At 45.7% G+C, this 20,869-nt stretch overlaps 1 protein-coding gene across 1 annotated transcript in view; it reads right to left on the reverse strand.

Moving 5' to 3' along the window:
* The window catches only part of slc35f1 (solute carrier family 35 member F1), a 455,916-nt gene that overhangs the window by 275,038 nt on the left and 160,009 nt on the right, over positions 1 to 20,869 (reverse strand). The gene's annotated exons all lie outside the window — the stretch shown is intronic.

Below are 20,869 nucleotides of genomic sequence, written 5' to 3' on the forward strand. Positions count from 1 at the left end.
CCAGCATTTTTTGTGTTTATTTTCTTGTTGACATTATCCAACAGGAAAAATGTGAGGTGGGATCTTCTGGCCCCATCATGACAGGACCTGCTGCAAGAGATTCAGTAGCCCATCCAAAAGTCCATTGACTTACGGCAGGACCAGACGATCCCGGCGGTGGGCAGGGCCAGAAAATCCCACCCATGGTCTTTATAACACGTGCTATCAGAAGTGAATGTTCAGCCTATATGCTGTATTGAAACATGAGTGGTATTAGAAACAAGGTGCAGAAACTCCAATCTCACCCTGCCATTGCCGTAAACACTCCAGCCCCACACCACCATAGATAAAGTAAACTTACACCAGAGTTACTAAGCCAAGGAAATTCAGATTCCAGTCTCAGTTTTGAATTCTCAGCCTGCTATTGTCATTTTAACCTTACACCAACATGCTTTCCAACCTCATTTCGCCATAACCATAGATGTTCTAACTGCACCCTACTTTATCATAAACATTCCAATTTCACTCGCCATACCACATCTCTACCACACACCACCTTTTACTCAGATACTCTAAGCTCACATGCCAAATAAAGGAAAGGAATCCGACACATGTATGATTATAATGCCACAAGCAATGGCCTAGATTTTTGCATCAACGGAAAGCCTCTCCCTCGTTGTGAAAATGCTGGAAAAGGATGAAAATTGGAAGTCCAGCCTTTGAACAGGACACCTAACATTTTTGCGGGGGCAGGAACAGACCTGGGTCATAATTTGCTCATGTGCATTTTACAGAGGCAACTGCCCATATAAATCAGCAGCTGCCTCCACTCATGTCTACTTTTGGTAAACCAGGTGTGTAAAACATGACATGTGGAGGTTAGACCTGGTAGGAGCAGATCTGAACTTTGTGAATTCCTTTGGAGAGGTGGGGTACCTTTTTTGGAGAGGTTGGGCACCCATTTGGATATGGTCCCAGGAGGCCTTTGGGGAGGTCAGCTGCCCTTTGGCGGAGGTAAGGTGCCCCTTGGGATTGTTAGGAACATAGGAACAGGAGTAGGCCATTCAGCCTGTTGAGCCTGCTCCACCATTCAATTAGATCATGGCTGATCATCTACCTCAATGCCACTTTCCCGTACTGTACCCATATGCCTTGATGTCATTAGTCTCCAGAATCTATCGATTTCCATCTTGAACATGCTCAATGATTAAGCTTCCACAGCCCTCTGTGGTTCAGAATTCCAAAGAACCATCACCCTCCAAGTGAAGAAATTCCACCTCATCTCAGTCTTAAATTGCGTACCCCTGATTCTAAGATTATGTCCCCTGGTTCTAGACTCACCAGCCAGAGGAAACATCTTATCTACATCCACCCTGTCATGCCCTGTAACTCTAGAGAATACAGGCCCAGTTTTCTCAATCTGTCCTCATAAAACAATCCGCCATCCCAGGGATTAGTTGGACTCCCTATATGGCAAGTATATCCTTCCTTAGCTAAGGAAACCAAAACTATACACAATACTCCAAGTGCAGTCTCACCAAGGCTCTATACAATTGCAGCAAGACATCTTTGCTTCTTTAGTCAAATCCCCTTGCAATGAAGGCAAACATACCATTTGCATTCATTACTGATTGCTGCACCTGCATACTAGCTTTTCGTGACTCATGAACAAGGACTCCTAGGTCCCTTTGGATCCAAATACTTCCAGACTTCTCACTATTTAAGAAATATTCTTTCATATTTTCTACCAAAGTGGATAACTTTGCATATATTCACATTATATTCGATCTGCCATGTTCTTGCCCACTCATTTAGCCTGTCCAAGTCCACTTGAAGTCTCCTTGTATCCTCCTCACAGCTTACATTCCCACCAAGTTGTGTGCCTTCAGCAAATTTGGAAATATTACAATTGGCCCCCACATCCAAATCATTTATATAGATTGTGAACAGCTGTGGACTTAGCACTGATCCTTGCAAAACCCCACTAGTAACAAACTGTCATCCTGAGAATGACCTGTTTATTCCTACTCTCTGGCTTTTGTCTGTTAACCAATTCTCAGGTCATATTCGTATATTAAGCTCAATTCCAAGCAGTCTAATTTTATTTACTAACCTCCAATGTGGGATCTTATCAAAAGCCTTCTGAAAATCCAAATACATCAACTCCACTGATTCTCCTTTGCCTATGCAGCAATTAACATTCTCAAAAACCTCCGACAAGTTTGTCCAACATGATTTCCCTTTCATAAATCCATGTTGATTCTGCCCAATTTTACCATTACTTTCCAAATGTGCAGTTATCACATCCTTTACAATAGATTCTAACATTTTCCCTACTGTCCACGTCAAACTAACAGTCTATAGTTCTCCATTCCCCCTCTCCCTCCCTACTTAAATAGTGGGGTTATATTTGCTGCTTTCCAATCTGCAGGGACCTTTCCAGAATCTATAGAATTTTGAAAGATAACCACCAATGCATCCACTATTTCTATAGCCACCTCCTTTACAACTCTGGGATGTAGCTCATCAGGTCCAGGGGATTTATCAACCTTCAATCCAATTAATTTTTCAAGTATTACCTCTTTACTAATATTAATTTATTTCAGGGCCTCAGTTTCACAAGTCCTTTGGTTGCTTAGTATTTCTGGGAGATTTTCTGTATCTTTTTTCATGAAGACTGACACAAAGTAATTGTTCAGTTCCTTCGTCATTTCTCTGATCGCCATTATAAATTCTCCACCTGTAATGGGCCCATATTTGTCCTAGCTAATCTTTTCCTTTTCACATACCTAAAGAAGCTTTGACAGTCTGCCTTTATGTTTCTCACTAGCTTGCATTCATATTCTCTTTTTGCTTTCTTTATCAGTTTCTTGGTCCGCCCTTGCTGGGTTCTAACCCTCGGACTGACCACTTTTTCTGGCATCCTTATAAGTCACTTCCTGAGATCGAATGCAATCTTTAACTTCTTTTGTTAAGCCATGGTTGATTCACCTTTCCTTTTGGGTGTTTGTGCCTTAGAGGAATGTATATCTGTTGTAGACCATGAAATACTTCTTTAAATACCAGCCATTGCCTGTCTACCATCAAATCTTTTAATGTATTTTCTCAATCCACCATAGCCAACTTGCCCCTCATACCTTCATAGTTTCCATTGTTCAGATTTAACACTCTAGTTTCAGAATGAACTATTTCAAATTCAAACTTAATGTGAAAGTCTATCATAATATAATCACCAATTCTCAACAGCCCCTTTACATCAGGGTTATTAATTAGCCCTTTCTCATCACATAAACTAAATCTAAACTAGCCCAAGCCCTGGTTGGTTCTTCAATGTACTGCTTCAAAAACCCATCTCATACACACACCAGGAATTCATCCTCCACAGCAATAATGCAGATTAGATTTACCCAGTCTTTTTGTAAATTCAAGTCAATTCAAGTTTTGTAAATTATAATGTATTACCCGTGTTACATGCATCTCCAATTCCCTGCTTTATGTTGTGCTTAACATTACCACTACTGTTTGATGGCCTATAAACAACATCCACCAATGTTTGTTGCTGTTTACTTATTCTTAGCCCCACCCAAACTGATTCTATAGGTGAAATGGTCCCAAAGTTGCACTAAGTGCAGTAGCGGGTGTGTAAAACTCGCCGGCCGCAATGGCAGCTTTTCACACCGTATCATCCCAAACCCATCACATTAATTATGCATTCCCAGGAAGCACGCCATTTCCATGGCCAGCAGGCTCTCATTCGCCTGCCACACCATTGCCTGGCTCCATTATGCTAGGCACCATTTTTAAAATCTCCAGCCGTGCGCGCACCTCTCAGTGCTTCCAGCCCACGACTGCTGCAAAGAAGGCAGATGGCCCTGGAAGGCAAAACAACTGCAGCTCCCAGGTTCAATGACACACCCCTCCAACACTTTTGGGTGCTGTAGAGGCTCACTGTGATGACCTCTACCCCCACTCTAGCTGCAGGATGGGCAGCAACCTCACTAATTCGGCATGGGAGGGGGTGGCATCGGTGGTCAGCACCAATGCCCTTCAAAGGAGGGCAGCCACCTAGTGCCAAGAAAGGATGAATGGTCTCATCCGTTCCGGCAGGATAATTCACTTTCTCATCACTCTCAACTCCCACACTCACTAACCCATCACACATCCACAGGGATCTCATATCTCAAGGGACAACACCACTAACTCTCACACACGCCCTCACATCCCCATCAGGCTCATATCCTCTGGAGCTCATGTCCTCATCCTGTCCATGGCTCTGCTCATCATACAAACATTCCACGCAGTGCCATGTGTCCTGCTCACACTCCCTCCATCTGTTTCCATGCAGGAGATGCTGGCTTACATCAGCAGTGGAGTGGCCCACATTAGGCCCCTCACTCATTTTCAGGAGTGTGCCATCGCACTAGCTGGTGAGGATGTGGACCTGACTTAGTGACAGTGATGTCGGCGGTGAACACCCTCGTGAGGATCCTGCACCACATCATCCCTCTCTCAATGCAAATGTGAGTGCTCTCTCTCCTACTTTTGATTCTGCTGCCATGCACTAATCATCGCTACTTTGGTTCACAGACATCTCTGACCGGCACCCTCAGCCAACCACTCCCTCAGCTCCATCCAGGTCCTCACCTCCTGCCAAGAGGGCACCTCCTCCATTGAAGAGCTGGAAATAAGAAGCCTGGGTGACCCGTCACAGCGCTTACCCACACCCTGCACCAGAGCAGAGACACACACCTCGTTACAGCCTAGATCTAGAGCAGGCTCAGGTTCACAATCTGGTGGTCACCTTGTGGACACATGTCTGCAGCAGCAGGAGGCAGATTTGTGTGAGCTCCCCAGCACTCAGAGGACTGCTGGCCATCAGGCATCTGTGAGGTCCGAGTCAGATGACGAGCCTCCAGATTTGGCCTTCCAACTCATCCTGCAGAGTCAGCAGAAGACGTGGGAACATCACACAGAGCTGTTGGAAACCCTCAGCAGAGTGGCACGCGCGTAGGGGTGCATCCACCTGCTCTCTGATGATGTGGTGCCCACGTGTGTGTGAGGTCGTCTCCATGGAGAGGTTGGCGGACATTTTGGACATGCATGCAGACCTACACTCCATTGCAGGAGCCATGGGTGAGTTCCTGCAGTGGCAATGCAAGAGGGAAATGGGGCACTTCAACGTCCCTCCAGGTTCTCCTTCCGCTCAAGGAGTCAGGCTGGGGCCTCCAGGCTGCAGCTGGGTACTCCTGGGTCATCCACTCAGTAATCCCAGAGGCTGTCCTCTCCCTCTGAATCCCCTTTGCCTGTAAGCCCCTCAACCTCATCCTCTGTCACCGCAGAGGGAGCAGCTGGAGTGATTCTGGAGGGAGAAGTGTGTATGTGTGGGGCAGGGCCTTTCCGAGCCTCATACAAGCACTCTCCCACACACCTGGATCCTTCACGTTTCACACTCACCTCAATGTCCTGAGCATTTTCAATGCTGCCTGCTGGGGTTCGCTTTCAGTCGACCATCTGAGCTGACCTGCATCTCCGCCCACCCAGTGATCACACTCCCATGCAGCACCTGATCTCGCCCACCCGACTCTAGTTTCACTTTCAATTTGGACAGCATGGTCTGGTTTTGGTTTTTTGTGTGCTCATCCATCTTTTATCCTTCCCCCCTCACCCATTTCCTTTCCCCCAACACTGTTGACCCCACCCCACCCCGGCATCACCTTCCACCTCCCCTCCCTGACCTACCAGCCACAACCCTTTTCCTGCGGGTACGCCCAGGTGAATGTGCACATTCCCTTTCCTCTTGAAAATCTCACCTCCGTCCACATTCACCTCCCTGACCTCCTCCTTCCCACCCCCAGGATCCATGTCTGCTCTGAGTTCCCACCAACCACCCTCGCCATCCATCCTACCGCTATCGTCGAACCCCCACTCTCCCAACCTCCCACCTCACTCTGCCCTTGGTCATTTTCACCATTCCCTCACACCATGCCCACCCTCAGTTCACTCCCCAGGAGGCAGTCATGGAGCTATCAGACCACTCCCTCACACGTTCACCTGGACATAACCCCCTCCGGACCCCTTCCCCACATGGAACCCGATCGCCTTCCCCGCCGGAATATCTTCTCCACAAAAGACCTTCTTCCCGGAAGCCCTTCCCGCCTCTTAGCTCTTGCATCCCCCCAGACTACCCCCAACCCTGCTTAGTCCCTCCCCTTTCCTGACTCCTTCAGACACCCTTACTTCTCTTGCCACCCTTCATCCTTCCCTCCTCCCAACTCCTTCCTCCAGCCTTACCTGTTCCTCTAGTCTCACTGTTTCCTCCAGTCTTACTCCTTTCCCCTTCCCAACTCCTTCCTCCACCCTTACTTCTTCCACCCCCCCAATTCCCTCCCATTCCCCACTCCTTCCTCCCCCTGGATTCCCTCCCCCCTATGCACTCCTTCCTCCCCTGGACGGCTTCCCCTCTTTGCACTCCTTCCCCATTTCGAACTTCTTCCCTTGCACCTTCCACCTCACGTACACCTACCTCCCCAGTTGCCATCTTCTCTCCCATTACTCCCTCCTCCCCTGTATTGCCTCCCCCCTCTCAACCTCACCCCTGACACCTTCATCCCCCCCTTCTCAACCTCACCCCTGATACCTTCAATACGCCCCTCCCAACCTCACCCCCCCAATAGCTTCATTACCCCCTCTAAACCTCATCGCCCCCCCCGACACCTTCATTTCTCCCCTAATCTCACCCTCCCAACACCGCTTAATCTCCCAGTCAATCCTAGACCTTCTTCACCCATCCCCTCGACTATCATCCGTTGTGAGTATCAATGGTAACATTCCAGCTTCTGTGTGCTGCTTCACAGTGGAGCCATGTCCTTGAGAATCCACCCAGCATGCCACGGACTTTCCTCCAACATTCAATTGCTGTCGGGCTCCAGCATCTTCTGCTCCTCGGATGTCCGCGATGTGAACAAGGCCCTGGCAGTAAGTTCCAACTTCTGCACGTCACACTTGTCAAGATGTGTTCTGCACCAGCCTGCCGATGTGGGTGGAAGGTGATGAGTCTGGTAGCTGTCCTTATAATGATATACTGATGTATTACAATGAGGTTCTCGATGGTCGGGAATGCGGCCTGCCATCAGTGGGCGGAGCGGACAATCGCAAACTGAAACTGATTTTTGGCATTCTCGCTATATTGTCCGTTCATGCCACTGAACACATCTGACGCCAGCGGGCACAGAAGATCCCTGCCTACATCTTCATGCTTCAATCTATGATCCTTTCTTACCAATGTACTGATCCTGTCCCATATTCAGTGCTGCCCCACTCACTAAACTCATATCTGCTCACTCTGCCTTCCAGCTGCACATGAATGTGCGTAAAAAGTGCTTAAACTCATTAACTTTCACGCTTATTGGAACTGCCAGATGTGTCAAATGAAATGTCAAAGGCAACTGTCAAGATGTCAAAGCATTTAAATCTTTCAAAATAAATGTCTGGAGAGTTTGAAACATAATTGCTTGCTATTTCACTCTATTTGTTGACAAAAGCCTGAAGGTTTCCATTCCAGAATTAGTGCTGCATGACTGATTTCACAACCTACCATTATCCCAGCAGAGTGCCTTCCATTTCACAGTTTGACTGGCAGCTCCAAGTGGTTATAGACTCTTTGAAGTGGAGCTATGAATTCTAATGATTGTTTTCATAGGGATTAAACACTGAATGAAATGTTTGTTATTCTAAAGGATTAAGTACTTCAATGAAATGTTTGTTTTTATAAGGATGTAGTTGAAGGTATGTAGTGAATGGGTTTTTTATGAACTGGAGGTTTTTTTTGAAATAAAGTATGCAATAAAAGCTTAGAAGTTTATTTAATCTCAGCATGGGTCCTGAGGTCTGTCCATGCTGTATACTGGGTGATTTGACATGGTAGGTGTAAGGGAAAAGAGATCTCTGGGGGGGCTGGGTTGGCATGAGATGGTGCTAAGTTGACATAGGGACTTTAAAGGCCTATTGGGGTAAGTTGACGGGCATTTTTTAAACTCATTTACAGGATGTGGGCGTCGCTGGCAAGGCCAGCATTTATTGCCAATCCCTAATTGCCCTTGTGAAGGTGGTGGTGAGCTGCCTTCTTGAACCGCTGCAGTCCCTGTGTTGGCTTGGAGGTTATGAGGGGCCATGGGGGATGGGTTGAGGACATGAGGAGGCATGGGTTGACACGGATGGGGCATGGGGAGAGTGTACACGTGAGGGAGTGTGAGGTATGAGGACTGCATATCCGTTTTTTGTTTTATTGCATTTTGACAAATCTTGGACATACTGCTGAGCACAGAGGCAGGCCTTCTGCCCAGCGCATCTGTGCAACCAACAGCCTCTGCAGTCATTCCAGCGTCAGCCAGCCCGACTCACAGAGAATGCCAGAGCGAAAATCTGACCTTCTGGGGCACTTTCTCCCGGGTTGGATTTGTGGAGCTGTGAAATTACCTGACTCCGAAATTCAGGCCAACGGAAGCTAATTGAACAGACAAAATGCATTTTTTTATTCATATACGGGATAACGGCATCGCTGGCTAGGCCAGCACTTATTGCCCATTCCTAATTGCCTTTGAGAAGGTGGTAGTGAGCTGCCTTCCTGAATTGCTGCAGTCCCTGTGGTGTAGGTACACTCATAGTGCTGTCTGGGAGAGAGTTCCAGGATTTTGGCCCAGCGACTGTGAAGGAATGGTCATATATTTCCAAGGCAAGATGGTGAGTGGCTTGGAGGGGAACTTTCAGGCGGTGGTGTTCCCATCTATCTGCTGGCCCTGTCCTTCTAGATGGTAGCAGTCATGTGTTTGGAAGCTGCTGTCTAAGGAGCCCTGGTAAGTTCCTGCAGTGCATCTTGAGGATAGTGCACACTGCTGCCACTGTGTATTGGTGATGGAAGGAGTGAATGTTTGTGGAAGGGGTGTCAATCAAGTGGGCTGCTTTGTCCTGGATGGTATCAAACTTCTTGAGTGTTGTGGGAGCTGCACTCATCCAGGCAAGCGGACAGTATTCCATCACACTCCTGACTTGTGCCTTGTAGAGAGTGGACAGGCTTTGGGGAGTCAGGAGATGAGTTACTTGCTGCAGGATTCCTAGCGTTAACCTGCTCTTGTAGACACAGTATTTATATGGCTTGCCCAGTTCAGTTTCTGGTCAATGGTAACCGCCAAGATGTTGATAGTGGTGGATTCAGTGATGGTAATGCCATTGAATGTCAAGGAGCGATGGTTAGATTTTCTCTTGCTGGAGATGGTCATTGTCTGGCACTTGTGTGGCACAAATGTTACTTGTCACTTGTCAGCCCAAGCGTGGGTATTATCCAGATCTTGCTGCATTTGCACATGGACTGCTTCAGTATCTGAGGAGTCACAAATGAGCATTGTGCAATCATCAGTGAACATCCCCAATTCTGACCTTATAGTGGAAGGAAGGACATTGGTGAAGCCGTTGAAGATGGTTGGGCCTAAGACACTACCTTGAGGAACTCCTGCAGCGATGTCCTGGAACTGAGATGATTGGTCTCCAACAACTACAACCATCTTCCTTTGTGCTAGGTATGAATCTAACGAGCTGAGAGTTTTCCCCCGATTTCCATCGACTCCAGTTTTGCTAGGGTTCCTTGATGCTATACTAGCACAAATGCGGCCTTGATGTCAAGGGCAGTCACTCTCAGCTCACTTTGGGAGTTCAGCACTTTTGTCCATGTTTGAACCAAGGCTGTGATGAGGTCAAAAGCTGAGTGATCCTGTTGGAATCCAAACTGGGTGTCAGTGAGTAGGTTATTGTTAAGCAGGTGCCGCTTGATAGCACTGTTGATGACCCCTTCCATCACTTTACTGATGATCGGGAGTAGACTGATGGGGTGGTAATTGGCTGGGTTAGATTTGTCCTGATTTGTACGTACAGGACATACCTAAGCAATTTTCCACATAACCAGGTGGATGCCAGTACTGTAGCCGTACTGGAACAGCTTGGCTAGGGGGTTAGATTGGCAAGTTCCGGAACACAAGTCTTCAGTACTATTGCCGGAATATTGTCAGGGCCCATAGCTTTTGCACCATTCAGTACCTTCAGCTGTTTCTTGATATCACGTGGAGTGAATCAAATTGGCTGAAGACTGGCATCTGAGATGCTGGGGACCTCCAGAGGAGGCTGTGATGGATCATCCACTCAGCACTTGTGCCTGAAGATTGTTGCAAATGCTTCAGCCTTACCTTTTGAACTGATGGGCAGGGCTCCTCTATCATTGAGGATGAGGATACTTATGGAGCCCTCCTCCAGTCAGTTGTTCAATTGTCCACCACCATTCATGAGTGGATGTGGCAGGACTGCGGAGCTTAGATCTGATCCGCTGGTTGAGGAATTGCTTAGCTCCTGTCTATCACTTGCTGGGAGATTTAAAACAGCACGAGTGTGGAGGCAGTCAGGATAGTGAAAACAGCGCAAATGCAGAAGCAGTCGGGAGATTGAATACAGCGTGAGTGGAGAGGCAGTCAGGAGATTGAAAACAGCACGAGAGGGGAGGCTATCAGGAGTCTGAAAACAGCATGAGTGGAGAGGTAGTCAGGAGATTGAAAACAGCACGAGATGCGAGACAGTCAGGAGTGTGAAAACAGCGCAAGCCCTAAAACACATACCTATGTAATTAAGAAATGGATAATTTTTAATTGTATTTGTGGGTTGTACTAGCATTTAATATGCACAGTAAATTGTAGTATACTTAGGAATTATTCTAAATTAATTAAGAAAATGTTTAAAATAAATTAATAAATAAATACTGTAGTAAACGCTTTATACAAAGTTTAAGGTACATCAGTGTAGGTCGGCCATGTGGAATGTGCATCCTGCAGGATGTGGGAAGTTGTGCAGGCACAAAGTGCCCTTGATGACTAAAACCTGCAGGAAGTATCAACAACTGCAGAAGCTTGAGCTCTGAGTTACGGGAGCTCAAGCGGTGGCTGGAATCACTGTGGTGCACCCACAAGGCTGAAGATTACAGGGGTAGCACATTTAGAGAGGTGGTCACACCACAGCTAAGAAGTACACAGGCGGAGAAGGAATGGGTGACCGCCAGAGTATCCAAGAAAAACAGGCAGGTGGTGCAGGAATCCACTGAGGCTATTTTGCTCTCTAATCACTTTTCAACTTTAGATACTTGTGAGCGAGACAGTTCCTGAGAGAACTGTAGCAAGAGCCAGGTACCACAGGTGGCTCAGCTGCACAGGAGGGGAGGAGGAAGAATGGAAGTGCTATAGAATTCGGGAATTCCATAGTTAGGGGAGCAGAAAGACATTTCTGCTGCTGTAAACATGACTCCAGGGTGGTATGTTGCCTCCCTGCTTCCAGAGTCAAGGATGTCACAGAGCAGCTGCAGGACATTCTTTTGGCGGAGGGTGAGCAGCCAGAGGTCACGGTCTACATTGGGACCAATGATATCAGTAAGAAAAGGGATAAGGTCCTGAAAACAGATGTTAGGGTGTTAGGAAGGAAATTAAAAAATAGGACCTCATGAGCAGTAATCTCAGGATTACTCCCAGTGCCACGTGCTAGTAAGCATAAAAATAGGAAGATTGAGCAGTTCAACAGGCAGCTGGAGAAATGGAATAGGAGGGAGGGCTTAGTTTTCTGAGGCACTGGGACTGGTTCTGGGGCAGGTTGGACCTGTATAAGAAGGACGGGTTACATCTTAACAAGCCTGGGACTAATGTTCTCAGGGGGGAGGTTTGCTAGCGCTATTGAGTTGGTGGGGTGGGGGGGGGGGTGAAGAGGTTAAACTAGGTGGGCAGGGGGATGGGAACCCGAGGGGAAATTCAGAGTGGAGAGGAGAAAACTGGCAGTGGGAAGTAGAGAAGTATCAACTGATAACGAGGATATATCAGAGAGATGTATCAAGTTAGAATACTTGGGAAGTTTGATAGAATTAGAGTGGGCAATAATAAGTCATTAAATGGCATCAGAATAAGGGGAAAAGTACAGAAGCCAAAATCGGGGCTAAGGTGCACGTATGTGAATGCGCAGAGTGTGGTTAATAAGATTGGTGAACTGTAGGCAGAGGTTGACAAATGGAATTATATTATTGCTGTAACAGAAATCTGGCTCAAAGAAGGACAGGATTGGGCATTAAATATTCCTGGGCACAAGGTGTTTAGGCGAGACGAGAAAGGAAGAAAAGAAAAAGGTTGGGGGGGGGTGGTGGTGGCAGGCAAGTGGTATTATTGGTTAAAGATGGCATTACAGCACTGGAGGCAGAGGATGTTCCAGAGAGGTCAAGAATGGAATCTCTCTGGCTAGAGGTAAGGAATGAAAAATATACAATAACATTGACTGATGTAGTATATAGACCATCAACTAGTGGAATGGACGTGGAAAAATAAATTTGCAAATAAATTAGAGGTGCAAGAATTATACAGTAATCATAATGGGGGACTTCAATTATCCAAATATAGACTGGGAAAGGAACAATACAAAGGGACAAGAGGGGCGAGAATTCCTAGTATGTGTTCAAGATAATTTTCTGCAGCAGTATGTTTCCGGCATGCACTTTTGCACCTGGCTCTGGTGAATGAGTTGGCCCAAGTGGATCAGACATCAGCGGGAGAGCCTCTAAGGGACAGTGATCATTGTATCATAAGGTTTAGGCTGGTCATGCAAAAGGGCCCGGCACAATCCAGAGCAGGGTGTCATGAAAATATAATAATTTTCATAATATTATTGTAATTTATTGTAAAACTAGATTAACAGTTGGGTTTGGATTAGTTTGTGTGTGTAGGTGTTTGTATGTGGGTTTTAATTGAATTACAAACAGCTGGTCTAGGTACTTTGACATATCAAAAGGGAAACTAGGTTTGAAATGCTAAATAAGTAAACATGGCTGAAGTTTTAGAAGGTGAGGTGTGAAGAACTTTTGCATTTTTAAATAAACCAGAGTTGTGAATTTCAAAGAGGTGGTAAAGTATTACATCTAGCCAACAGAGGCTTAAGCCAAACAGCATGTTTATTTTTCCCAGAGATTGCTAATAATATGAGTACTCTGAAAGATTTATATTACTGAAAAAGTAAAGTTGCAAAGACATATTAGAACAATGGGATTTACATTAAAAAAGGAGAAACATGTATAAAGGAGGTGAGGTTATATGTAAGAAGAGGGCATTCTAAGACCCAACAAGTGTGAAAAGCCTCCAGCCTCTATTTACCAAGCTGCTGTCTCCAGGAAATTGAAACTAAAAGAATTCATTTTAAATTTCACTGTCCAGGGTTATGCGTGCTTTTCCTGGGTCTATTGAAATCTATGTGGTTTTAACGTTGCCTTAACAGAGATGTAACTGGAAGTGAGATTAATTAGGGGAGTTCAGAGTTATCATAGCAGTAATTTGTAGGCCTATGCATGTGCTTAAAATCATTTATTTTATTAATAAATGTTGAAATTAGCTTTGTAAAAACCTCTAAGACTCTGTGGACCTACTACTGAATTCAAGGCACACATCTCAAAATAAAAATACAACTTGCAAAATAGTTGTGGCAGCTGTTCCAAGTTTCCCTCTGGGATTTAAGCAGCTCAGCATTTACTATCTGCTGTGCCATTACAAGTGGAAAGCCAACTTCAATGGGATGAGAATGCAACTGAGCCAAATGAGTTGGAATCAAGTGTTGGCAGAAAGGATGGTGGCTGAACAACGGGCCACCTTCATAAAAAGGTATTGCAGGCAACGTCATGGTGTACTCCCTTGAAGAGGAACGGTAGGACAAATAAATCCAGAGTGTCCTGGATGACAAGAGAGATAGAGGTGAAGATGAAAAGGAAGAAGTGCACGTATGACAGGTAAAAATACAATGGAGAATCAGGCTGAATATAGGACCAGAGGGGAAGCGAAGAAATTAATAAGAAAAGCAAGGAGAGAGCATTAAAACAGGCTAGCAGCTATCATAAAAGAGAATCCCAAGGTCTTCCATAAGCATGTAAATAATAAAAGGGTGGCGTAGGAAAGATTAGGGCCGATTAGGGACAGAAAAGGGAACTTGCATGTGGAGGCTGAGGTATTGATGGGGTACTTTGCACCAGTCTTTACAAAGGAAGAAGATGCTACCCAGGCCAAGGTGAGAGAGGAGGTAACTGGTACATTAGGAGAATTTACAATTGAGAAGGAGGAGGTGTTAGAAAGGCTATCTTTACTTAAAATAGATAAGGTACCAGGTCTAGATAAGACGCATCCAAGGGTACTGAGGGAAGTGAGAGTGGAAATTGCAGAAGCACTAATGATAATTTTCCAGTTTTCAATAGACACAGGGGAGGTGCCAGAGGACTGGAGAATTGTGAATGTAACAGCCTTGATCAAAAAGAGGTACAAGGGTAAAACTGGCAACTACAGGCCAGTCAGTTTGACCTCAGTGGCTGGGAAACTTCTGGAAACTATAGTCTGGGATAAAATCAATAATCATTTAGACAAGTGCAGGATAATTAAGGAAAGCCAGCATGGATTCAGTAAGGGAAAATCATGTTTAACGAACTTGCTGGAGTCTTTAGAGGAGGTAACAGAGACAGTTCATAAGGGAAACACTGCTGATGTGATGTATATGGATTTTCAACAGGCATTTTGATACAGTGCCACACAACAGACTTGTGGGCAAAATTCTAGGTCATGGAATAAAAGGGAAAGTAGGCACTTGAATAAGAAATTGGCTGAGTGACAGGAAAAAGAGAGTAGTGATGTATGGTTGTTTTTCTGACTGCAGGAATGTTTGCATGGAGTTCCGCATGAGTCAATGTTGGGATCCTTGCTCTTCCTGATACATATTAACGACCTAGACTGTGGTGTTCAAGGCATGATTTCAAAATAAAAATAAAAATACAGAAATAAAAATACCTGGAAAAACTCAGCATCTGCGGAGAGGAACACAGTTAACGTTTCGAGTCCGTATGACTTGAAGGTGATAAGGAGATTGGAAATGTTGTCAACTGTAATAAGGATAGTCTTGAACTTCAAAAGGACATAGACATGTTTGTGGATTGGGAAGACAAGTAGCAGATGAAGTTCAATGCAGAGAAGTATGTGGTGATCCATTTTTGGCAGGAAGAATATGGTGAGATAGTATAAAATAAAGGGACAGGCTCTAAAGGAGGTACAAGAACAGAGGGACCTCGGTGTATATGTATATAGGTCATTGAAGATGGCAGGGCATGTTGAGAGAGCAGTTAATAAAGCATCTCGTATCATCAGCTTTATTAATAGGGACATTGAGTGCAAGAGTAAGGAGGTCATGTTGAACTTGTATAAGACACTATTTAGGCTTCATCTGGAGTACTGCATCCAATTCTGGGCAACATAATTGAGGAAGGATGTGAAGGCATTGGAGGGAGTACAGAGGAGATTCACAAGAATAATTCCAGGGATAAAGAACTGTGGCTATGAGGATAGATTGGAGAGGTTGGGACTCTTTTCCTTGGAGAAAAGAACGCTGAGAAGAGACTTGATAGAGATATTCAAGATCCTGAAGCGTATGGACAGGGTAAATAGTGAGAAACTGTTCCCACTCAAGAGAACATCAAATATTAGAGGGCACAGATTTAAAATAATTGACAAAAGGAGTAAATGTGATGTGAGGAAACAAATGTTCACTTAGGGGGTGATTGGAGTATGGAAAGGGTGTTGGAGGCAGGTTCAACTGAAGTATTTAAAAGGGAGTTGGATTGCTACCTGAAAAGAGAGAATGTGCAAGGTTACGGGGTAAGGCAAGGGAGTGGGACTAGGTGCAATGTTCTTTCAGAGAGCCAGTGCAGATATGATGGGCCGAATGGCCTCCTTCTGCACTGTAAAGATTCTGTGGTTCTGTGATTCTGATGCTGTTTGGCACAGCTTCACCAGGTTGACACCTCATTTTTAGTTATGCCTGGTGCTGCTCCAGCCATGCCCTCTTGCACTCTTCATTGAACCAGGGTTGATCCCCTGGCTTGATGGTAATGGAAGAGCAGGGAATATACCATGAGGTTGCAGGTTGTGTTTGAGTACAAATCTTCTGCTGCTGATGGACCACAGTGCCTCATGGATGCCCAGTCTTAAGTTGCTAGATCTGTTCAAAATCTATCCAATTTAGCACGATGGTAGTGCCACACAACACGATGGAGGGTATCCTCAAAGTGAAAATAGGACCTCGTCTCCGCAAGGACTGTACAGTGGTCACTCCTACCAATACTGTCATGGACAGATGCATCTGGGGCAGGCAGGTTGGTGAGGATGAGGTCAAGTATGTTTTCCCCTCTTGTTGGTTCCCTCACCACCTGCTGCAAACTCAGACTAGCAGCTATGTCCTTTAGGATTCGGCCAGCTCATTTTGTGGTGGTGCTACTGAGCCACTCTTAGTGATAGACATTGAAATCCCCCATCCAGTGTACGTTCTGGGCCCTTGCCACCGTCAGTGCTTCCTCGAAGTGGTGGTCAACATGGAGGAGTATTGATTCATCAGCTGATGATGGGGGGATGTGGGGGGCTGATACATGGTATTAAGTAGAAGGTTTCCTTGCCCATGGTTGCCCTGACACCATGAGACCTCATAGGTCCGGAGTCGATGTTGAAGACTTCCAGGGCAACTTCCTCCGACTGTATACTACTGTGCCGCCACTTCTGCTGAGTCTGTCCTGCCAGTGGGACAGGACATACCCAGGGATGGTGATGGTGGCGTCTGGGCCATTATCTGTCAGGTATGATTCCATGATGATGACTATGGGTGTTGCTTGAGTAGTCTGTGAGACACAGCTCTCCCAATTTTGGCAGAAGCCCCCAAGCATTAGTAAGGAGGACTTCGCATGGTTGACAGGGCTGAGTTTGCCCTTGTCATTTCCGGTGCCTGCAATCCCTGGAATCATGTCCTTTTTATTGACTTTTTAGCGGTTGGATACAACTGAGTGCCTTGCTAGGCCATTTCAGAGGGCATTTAAATGTCAACCACATTGCTGCAGATCTGAAGTCACATGTAGGCCAGACCAGGTAAAGACGACAGATTTCCTTCCCTAAAGGACATTAGTGAATCAAATATTTTTTTTTTACAACAATCGACAATTGTTTCATGGTCACCACTAGACCTTTAGTTCCAGGGCCAGGGTTTACGGCCCCTCTCACCCGGCAGGATATTATGGGCCAGCCGCGCTGAATGGAGATTTAAATGGCTCGACACATCTGCCAGGAGGAGATCATAAGACCATAAAGAGCAGAAATTAGGCCATTTGGCCCATCGAATCTGCTCCGCCATTCAATCATTGTTGATAAGTTTCTCAACAACATTCTCCTGCTTTCTCCCTGTAACCTTTGATCCCCTTACCAATCAAGAACTCTATCTCGGTCTTAAATACACTCAATGACCTGGCCTCCACAGCCTTCTGTGGCAATGAATTCCATAGATTCACCACTCTCTGGCTAAAGAAGTCTCTCCTCATCTCTGTTCTAAAAGGTCTTCCCTTTAATCTGAGGCTGTGCCCTTGGGTCCTAGTCTCTCCTACTAATGGAAACATCTTCCCCGCGTCCACTCTATCCAGGCCTTTCAGTATTCTGTAAGTTTCAATCACATACCCCCTCATCCTTCTAAACTCCATCGAGTATAGACCCAGAGTCCTCAAACATTACTCATATGTTAAGCCTTTCGTTCCTGGGATCGTTCTCGTGAGCCTCCTCTGGACCCTCTCCAGGGCCAGAACATCCTTCCTGAGATACGGGGCCCAAAATTGCTCACAAAATGTGACCTGATCAGAGCCTTATAAAGCCTCAGCAGCACATCACTGCTTTTATATTCTAGTCCTCTCGAAATAAATGCCAACGTTGCATTTGCCTTCCTAACTACCGACTCAGCCTGCAAGTGAACTTTAAGGGAGTCCTAGTCCAGGATTCTCAAGTCCCTGTGCACTCCAGATTTCTCCCCATTTAGAAAATAGTCTATGCCTCTATTCTTCCTACCAAAGTGCATGACCTCACACTTCCCCACGTTGTATTCCATCTGCTACTTCTTTGCCCATTCTCCTAACCTGTCCAAATCCTTCTGCAGCCTCCCTGTCTCCTCAATACTATCTGTCCCTTCACCTATCTTTGTATCATCTGCAAACTTAGCCAAACTGAGATGCCCTCAGTTCCTTCATCTAGATTATGAATGTATAACGTGAAAAGTTGTGGCCCCAACACTGACCCCTGCAGAACTCCACTAGTCACCAGCCGCCATCCTGAGAAGGACCCCCTTATCTCCACTCTTTGCCTCCTGCCAGACAGCCAATCTTCTATCCATGCTCGTAGCTTGCCTCTAACACCATGGGCTCTTATCTTACTGAGCAGCCTCCTGTGCGGCACCTTGTCAAAGGCCTTCTGGAAGTCCAAATAGATGACATCCATTGGCTCTCCTTTGTTTAACCTACTTGTTGCCTCCTCAAAGAATTCTAACAGATTTGTCAGGCATGACCTCCCCTTGATGAAACCATGCTGACTTTGCCTTATTTTACCATGCAATTCGAAGTATTCTGAAATCTCATCCTTAATAACGGACTCTAAAATCTTACCAACGACCGAGGTCAGGCTAATCGGCCTGTAATTTCCTGTCTTTTGCCTCACTCCCTTGTTAAATAGGGGGGTTACATTAGTGATTTTCCAGTCCTGGCCCAAATTTTTTTTTTTATGGATTCAAATTCCACCATCTGCCATGGTGGGAATCGAACCCAGGTCTCCAGTGCATTACTGGATTACTAGCCCACTACGCCAGTGCCTCCCCCTATTTTGTTTAAAAGTAAATTTTGCTGAAATTATAGTTAATGAGTGCCTACAGAAATTACTGGGCAGTAATAATATGTTACTTGGAGTACTTCCCGTCAACACCTAAGGAAAAAGCAAATTTGTTTTTGATATTTTCTGTGAAGCTGAGAGAAAATGCTCTTCAATAGATTGTTCCAAAAGGGTAATTTACTGTCTTTGTGCTCCTGGCACCTCCTGCTGAGTGTGCACATTGGAAATTCTCGCATATGCTGCACACTATTTTCAAACCACATTGGCAAATGGTGTGCTGCACATACTGGAATTTTTGTTACGTGCTCTCTCTCAGAGAAGGTCCCTGTTGGAGGTGCAAAGTAAGAAGACTGGCCTTTATTTATTAATTCTTTTATTTTATCTTGGTACAGTCATGGGATTGCTAATGAACAACAATTCAGACATTATTGAAAACATTTGTATTGCTCAACCTTCTTGTTCTGTTGTATTTGTCTGGGGGAGAGTGTGGCGTAGTGGTATTGTCACTCGCCTGGTAATCAGAGGAATTCTCTGGGGACCCCAGGACTCGGGTTTGAATCCCACCATGGCAGATGGCGGAATTTGAATCCATTAAAATAAATCTGGAATTAAAAGTCTAATAATGACTGTAAAACCATTCCAGATTGTCATAAAAAACCATCTGGTTCACCAATGCCCACTAGGAAAGGAAATCTGCTCTGTGACTCTAGACCCACAGCAATGTGGTTGACTCTTAAGTGCCCCCTGAATAAGGGCAATTGGGATGGGTGATAAATGCTGGCTAAGCCAGTGATGCCCAGGTCCCATGAATGAATAATAGAAAACAATAAAATAATTGCCCTGCCAGAAATTCACAAAGGCTCCTTTGATTGGACCTTCCAAACCCACGACCACTAAAGGGGAAGGAGGAAGCTGTGATTGGAGGGTCAGTGAGCACATGCAGGGGGCAAGGAAAGGGAAAGCTACGGTTAGCGAGCATGCAGTGGAAAACAGGAAGCTGTAACTGGAGGAGGATCAGTGAGTACCTGGGATGGGTGCAGAGCAGGGAAAGGGTAAGCTGACATTGGTGAATCAGTGAGCATGAAGGGGGAGTGTAGGCTGTGATTGGCGAATCGGTGAGTGCAGAGGTGATAGGGAGATTGTGATTGGAGGTTAATGTGCATGTGTGAGGGGTCGGTGGGGCCAGGAAAGAGCTGCTTCAGAAAATTCCAAAGTTTCAGATTCATCTGTGGAAACTTCGGGCACAGGTGGAAAGTTGCTCATATCATTCTAAAACACTATGTAGTTTCAGTTCAGTTTTGTCACGTCCCCTGCCCCCCAATTTTTTCACCCTGAATGACCACCTAGCTTGCCTATTGGTTGTGCCTGGGAGTCCCCAAGGGACTAGGGCCCATGAGATCAAGTTAAACACAGGCAATGAAACCTCCTACTGATTATCACCTACCTCCCTTCCTCAGCTGGTGAATCAGTACTCCTCCATGTTGAACACCACTTGGAAGAAGCAGCAAGGGCACGAAATGTCCACTGGGTGGGGGACTGCAATGTCCATCACAAAAGTATTTTGCTAGCACTACTGACTAAGCTGGCCAAGTCCTGAAGCGCATATCTGCCAGACTGGGTCTGCGGCAGGTGGTGAGAAAAGCAATAAGGGAGAAGAACCTACTTGGCACCCCCCTCACCAATCTACCCGTTGCAGATGTATCCATTCATGCAAGTATTGGCATGTGTGACCTCCACACAGTCCTTTTGGAAAAGAAGTCCTGTCTTCACATTGAGGATACCATCCATAGTGTTGTGTGGCACTACCACTGTGCCTTTTGGGATTGACCTGTGTAAAAAGAATTTAACTAGCTGGACTGAAATGGAAACTCATGCAGCCTTTTAAAAGTACTGGGCTTTTTCAGGGTTGGCGGAGGGTGGTGGGGGGGTGGTTGGTGGCAACCAGGTATGAAAAGAACAGTGCTTATTTCTTTCACCTTCCTCTCAAACAGTTTTATTGAATGTCCTATCAATAATTTTTTCATACTTTTCAAGAGCTCTCTCCCTCTCTCTGCTCCTCTTACTATGTCTGGTCCAACTCTTACTGTCCCTGCCTGAGTCACTATATCTTGTCCATTACACTA

This window comes from Carcharodon carcharias, chromosome 5 (assembly GCF_017639515.1).
Source record: "Carcharodon carcharias isolate sCarCar2 chromosome 5, sCarCar2.pri, whole genome shotgun sequence".
Classification (NCBI taxonomy): Eukaryota; Metazoa; Chordata; class Chondrichthyes; order Lamniformes; family Lamnidae; genus Carcharodon; species Carcharodon carcharias.